Raw genomic sequence first — 6,000 nt, 5'->3', positions numbered from 1 at the left:
ACTGACAGCAGTATTCTAATACATGACTGTACCACTATTTCTTTATCCATTCACTTCTCGATGGGCATTTGGACTGATTCTATCTGTGGACAAATATTTTTACTTCTCTTGGGGAGATATGTATGAATGGAATAACTGGGCAATATAGTAAGTGTATTTTTAACTTGAAACTGTCGAATTATCTGTTGCAGGAGTTTTACATTCTTACCAGCAGTGTATAAGAGCTCCAGTGTTCCAGACACTTCCACTATGATATAGTCAGCCTTTCTTATATTAGAAATTTAAACATGTTGTGATGACATTCCATTGTAGTTTTAACATGCAATTTCGTACTGACTAATAATGTTGAGTCTTTTTCAGTAGCTGCCACCTGGATATCTTTTTGGTGAAGTGTCTGTTCAAGTCTTTTGCCCATTTGCTAATTTCATTTTGTTTTTTAAATTGTTGAATGTTGAGAGCCCTTTATATATTCTGAATACAAGTCCCTTATTAGACAAATCATTTGCAAACATTGTCTCCATGCTTTGACTTATTTTCTCCAGTCTTTTTAAGGTTAAAAATTAAGACCAGATTACTAGTTTGTTCTTTTATATACATAGACTGTGTTTTGGGTGTCATATCTAAAAAATCTTTGACTAACTTAAGATCACAAAGTATTTTTCTTATATTTTCATCTAGAAATTTTATAGTTATACATTGATCCATTTTGAGTTAATTTTTGTATATAATGTTATATATGTATCCAAGTTCTTTTACATACACATACACACAGATAAATATTCAATTGTTCCACTACTATTTGTTGAAAAGGCTATCATTTTCCACTCCACTGCTTTGCACCTTTATGAAAAATCAGTTGTCCATATAAGTGTGAGCTTGTTTTATTTTTTTTCTTTCAAAATTATTTTGTCTATTCTATGTCCTTTTATTTCCACATGAATTTTGTAACCAATTTGTCAATTCTACAAAAATATTTTTTAAAAAATCTGCTGAAATTTTGATTGGTATTTTTCTGTTACTGATTTCTAATTTAATTCCACTGTAAGAAAACATGCTTTGTATGAACTAAATTGTTTAAATTTATTAAGATCTGTTTTGTAACTCAAATACAATGTATCTTGGCAAATACTCTGCATGCACTTGAAAACAATGTGGATTCTGCTGTTGTTTGATGGAGTCTTTGATAAATGTTAGTTAAGTTAAAGTTAGTTGTGAAGTGAAGTGAAGTCACTCAGTCATGTCCAACTCTTTGTGACCCCATGGACTGTAGCCTGCCAGGCTCCTCCATTCATGGGATGCAGGCAAGAATACTGGAGTGGGTTGCCATTTCCTTCTCCAAAGTTGGTTGTACTGTTGCTCAAATCTATAATATTCCTGTAGGTTTTCTATCTGTGCTCTAGACTCTAATTAAGGATTTCCCTGTTCGTTTATTCTCGCAATTCTATCGTTTGCTTCACGTATGTCACAGCTCTCTTATTAAGCATATAAACCTAATTGATTACATCCTCTAGATTAGTGGTCCCCAACCATTTTGGCACTAGATCTAGTGGGAGAGCATTTTTCCACAGACCCGGCTGTGGGGGGCAAGGGATAGTTCAGGAGGTAATGCCAATGACAAAGTTGACAGATTTTTAGTGAAACTGAGAAAAAAAAGAGATAAGACTGAAACTAACTAAAATGAAAAATGAAAGAGGACAACCTTGTAGAAATAAAATGGGTTCTAAGGGATATCAAAGCCCTGATGAATGAAACTTCATATCCAATATCACACATGTGGTGTTCAGGCCAAAATGAGAGGTTTTCTGACCTCAGTCCATGTTCTGTCCGTGACTCTATGCCACTATGATGTCACTGAGTTCAAAAGTTTCCAGTAGAGACTGAAATATGTCTTAATAATTATTTGAGATTTCCCAGGCAGAGAGTCTTCTCTTTTAGTTCAAAATAAATATAATCAGTGGCCAACTGTGGCATTCCACTAGCCTTATTGAGAGGGCACCAAAGACAATACACTGATGAGAACACTCATCAAGAGTGTTAACTGTCAGTTCCAGACACTGTGAACTATTATCTCCTGCAACAGGAGTTAGTGGCCTTGCTTCTGGCTGCTGCTTTCTCTGACCAACATCATTTTTCTTCACAGTCAGGTCCTTTGGAGCTGATTAAAAAAAAAAAAAAAAAAAACTGAACTATATTTAAACTGGCCTTAGTAAAGAGAGATTTATAATGAAGAATCAAGGATATTCTCAAAACTCTAGGGCAAGAAATTCAGTTCATGCTTTATCAAGAATTCTCTGGAAGTCCATGGTTTCTCACCTTCTCCACTTTGCACATTGGCCTCCATTCTTCTTCTTCTTTTTTCTTTTTTTAAAATCAGGCATGTTCTGTCAGCGCTTGCTCATTAATATACAGAATCTAAACATTTCTGCTGCAAAACAGCAGTCTCAGTCCCCCCAAGTCCATAACCCTTACAGGTAAAATACTTATTCTAAAAAAATTGTGAGATTTACAAAGAAAGTAAGTTATTGAAATTTCTAAAATAACTGAGTATAGAAATAATGCTCACTGTGAAAATTCCTTATATAGATGTAAAAGTGTAGAATTTCAAAAATTCCTCCACACTTTCTAATATTTACTTCACCTTAATCCCATAGAGGAGGCAGCCAGATGTCACTGATTCCATTTTACAGCTGGAAAAACAAACTCAGAGACTTTAAGTGATTTACCCAAGCAACAGAGTCAGATCTTGAATCCAGGTTTCTTGGCTTCTAGTCCATTTGCCTGTTCAGTACTCACATTCATAGCCACCAGCTTATGAAAGGAAAAAACATTGGTGATGTTGGGGAGGTGATGACAGAGGCCAAAGAATAGGTGAACTGAGTAGCCACCTGACCATTTTAAAACTTGTTTCAGAGTTCTGTCATTACATAACCTGATTGTTATTCTTGGACCCAACTGTACCTTTCTTTTTTTTCCCCTGCTCTTCCATGTGAATGCATCAAATTAGTTTAATCTGTGTTTTCAAATTTTACTTAACTTTTAACTTCCTGTAGTCTGATTCCTTTTCTGATAGTGAACCAGGAGTGACCTGAAAAAACTGGCAGAAAATAATGTGGATGATGATAACAATGACAATAGCAATTATGGAGGCCAGTCATCTACAGGATTAGAGTTTCTTTTGAAACTGAGGAACAGCATTAAAAAAATGTGAAGACAAATGTTAAATATCTGTCACTAGATGAAAGAATTCCTTATTCAGTGATTGATATGAAGTCTGAGGAACTAACTCCATGTGTTAAAACAGAACAGAAAATGTGAGTACAAAGGTATTATGCAAACAAAGAACAGCATTTCCATATGTATAAGTTTAACTGGGTCTGGCTGAAGTGAGCTCTGAGGCACCGTCTCCAGCACAGACAAGGGAATTTGGGATTCATATCTAAAACATTCTGCATGCTTAGATCATTGTTTACATAAATGTAAGGTGGTAGTTTTCAGTAGGGTATCCCGAGTGAGAATCTGCTAGTGAAGAAAATGGGCATAAATTTTAAATGTTTCAAGGACACATATAAACAAACACAATGTTAATATGTGATGACAGCATCAGGCCACATCAACTAAAGCAGATAACATCTCCATGTAAGATTTCTTCCACCTAGAAGTATATGCCATCTGAGAACATTTAAGAACACTACGGATTAAATCTTGAAGAAACAAAGGTAACTTCAAAACTTAAAAAAAGAAATATCTATTCATATGTCTCACAGGCCCACCTTAAAAGAAAAATGTCTGTAGCATTTAATTCCAATGGAAACTACAACTGATCCTGTTTACTAAGATGTTCACTTACATGCATTTAACCACTATAAATGAGATGTGTGCTCTGTGCTCTTTATAAAATGACCACTGCATTGAGTAATATCAATTATTATACTAATAATCAAGAAGGGGAAAAAGTTAATTCCTCCTATTTGGGAAATGAATATTTTTACAGCAACTGCTGGCCTTCCTTTCATTTAGAACTTTCACTTTCACTCTGCTTAAACTCAATACACATAACTCTCCTCACTTCTGACCAGCAGTTCACCAAGTCTCTGTCCCCCTGTACTGATCTCTCCCCAGGCTGATTCACTGGGCCATAAGGGTTACGGGAAACAATGGAAAAACAATAAAGGAAAACTGTTAGCCAACAGAAACTCAGTCTGAACCCTGAAACCCCAAGGTTTAGAATTTGGGAACACAAAACAAAATAAAACGATGGAAGAAAGCAGAGAGCTGAACAGGTGAGTAGCAACAAAAGTAAGCATGGCCCTTTCCCTTATTTGCCATGAGGATCTCTATTGGGTTTGATCAAATCATTTAATCTCTTTGAAGTTAATTTCCTTATTTGCAAAAAGGAAATACTTAATCCTGTCTAATTCAGAGGGTTTTTGAAGGATCAAATATAAAAGTTTTTTCAGAATTTTTCTCAATAAAGCACTTTCTAAATATAAAAGGACTTAAGACATTTTTATTCCTGTTTATGGTCTCTTTTCTAATCCTCACTCTCCTGTTTTAACTTCTCGTTAACCCCTTTTTATCTCTCTTCAGTCTGTATTTAACTTTAAAATGGGAAAAACTTTTATTACAATTGACACATAGTTGAAATACCACTTTGACCTGAGGTAATATTTCAATTCACAAAAGTGGCAAGTTCTGCACATGCTTACAAGCCCAGTGTCAGATCTCTGTACCTAAGGCAGACTAAGTGCATCTTATATATCCAGTTAAATGTGGATGTAGTCTTAAAGTCCCTTCTCTTCTAGGTTTGGATGGTGTTCAAAACCAACTAAAGATTCCCTGGTACTATGTAATGTACAGTAAAATCTGGGGGGAAAAGTGGAAATAATTATGGTTTTGTGAGGCCACTTTAAAAATACAAGCATCTTTTCTATTATTTTTCCTTTTCATTTAAATAACCCAGAAGTAACGAGACTTCCCAGGAATTAACTTGCTCATCTGACCAAATCTGGCTCAACATCCTGACAATGTCTGGTTAAAAGATGTGACCACCGCAAACACAGTTTCTCATCTCCAACACCATGTTTTACTCATTACCTGGCAAAGGTACAAGCCAAAACTCTCGTAAACCTCCTGATTTCCCGTTCATAATTTGGGGAAGTAAACCATGGCCGAGAAACCACATTAAACTCCAACAAATGAATCTAAATAAATGATATCTCTGCAAATGAATCAGTGCTTACCCAAATTCCATGCACTGCAGAGAGACAGGAATGGTCAATAAATACCAGACTCCCAATAACCACAACACACAAATTCAATCTCAGGGACAAGTCCATCTCAGCTGCATGTAAAGAGAAAGCTGGTTCCTGGTTGTGGCTGGAAATGTGCAGATTCAACAACAGCCCTTGAGTGTTTGTGTAAAAACTGCTTCACCAGCCAGGATAAGCTCAGAAATCTGAGTCAGAACAGTAAAATGGATGCCAATTTTAGACAGGAGCAAAGGAGAAAAGATTTTAAGGATGGAGCACTGCTTTGAAAGAATACACATAAAATAGCTTAAGTTGCACAACTCTTTCATGTTCCCAGTGACTCCATTTTCTTGGCAAGGTTTGCCACATTGCCCTTTATTTTTTAAACGTCTGTACAGTTCTTATTGTGTTTTAGAGACTGTGATAGGTGCTAGGGACATAACAAACAACAGAAGTATATTTCCTACCCTCATGGGCCAAATCCAATCCACTACTTATTTTTTCCTAGTTTTATTAAAACACAATCACTTGATTATGTCTTGGCCATGACTGGTTTGCTATGACTGTTACAATGAAAGAATCAAGTAGTTGTGACAGAGAATGTTTGGCCCATAGAGTCTAAAATATTTACTACCTATCCCTTACAGAAAAAAGAAACAAAACAAAACAAAATAGTTGCCAACCTCTAATCTAGAGGGATAAGTTGACAAGTATATGGGAAGTTATGATAGTGGTAATTAGAGCTAAGATG

Source organism: Muntiacus reevesi, chromosome 1 (genome assembly GCF_963930625.1).
Source record: "Muntiacus reevesi chromosome 1, mMunRee1.1, whole genome shotgun sequence".
Taxonomy (NCBI): Eukaryota; Metazoa; Chordata; class Mammalia; order Artiodactyla; family Cervidae; genus Muntiacus; species Muntiacus reevesi.
This window is presented reverse-complemented; position numbering follows the sequence as displayed.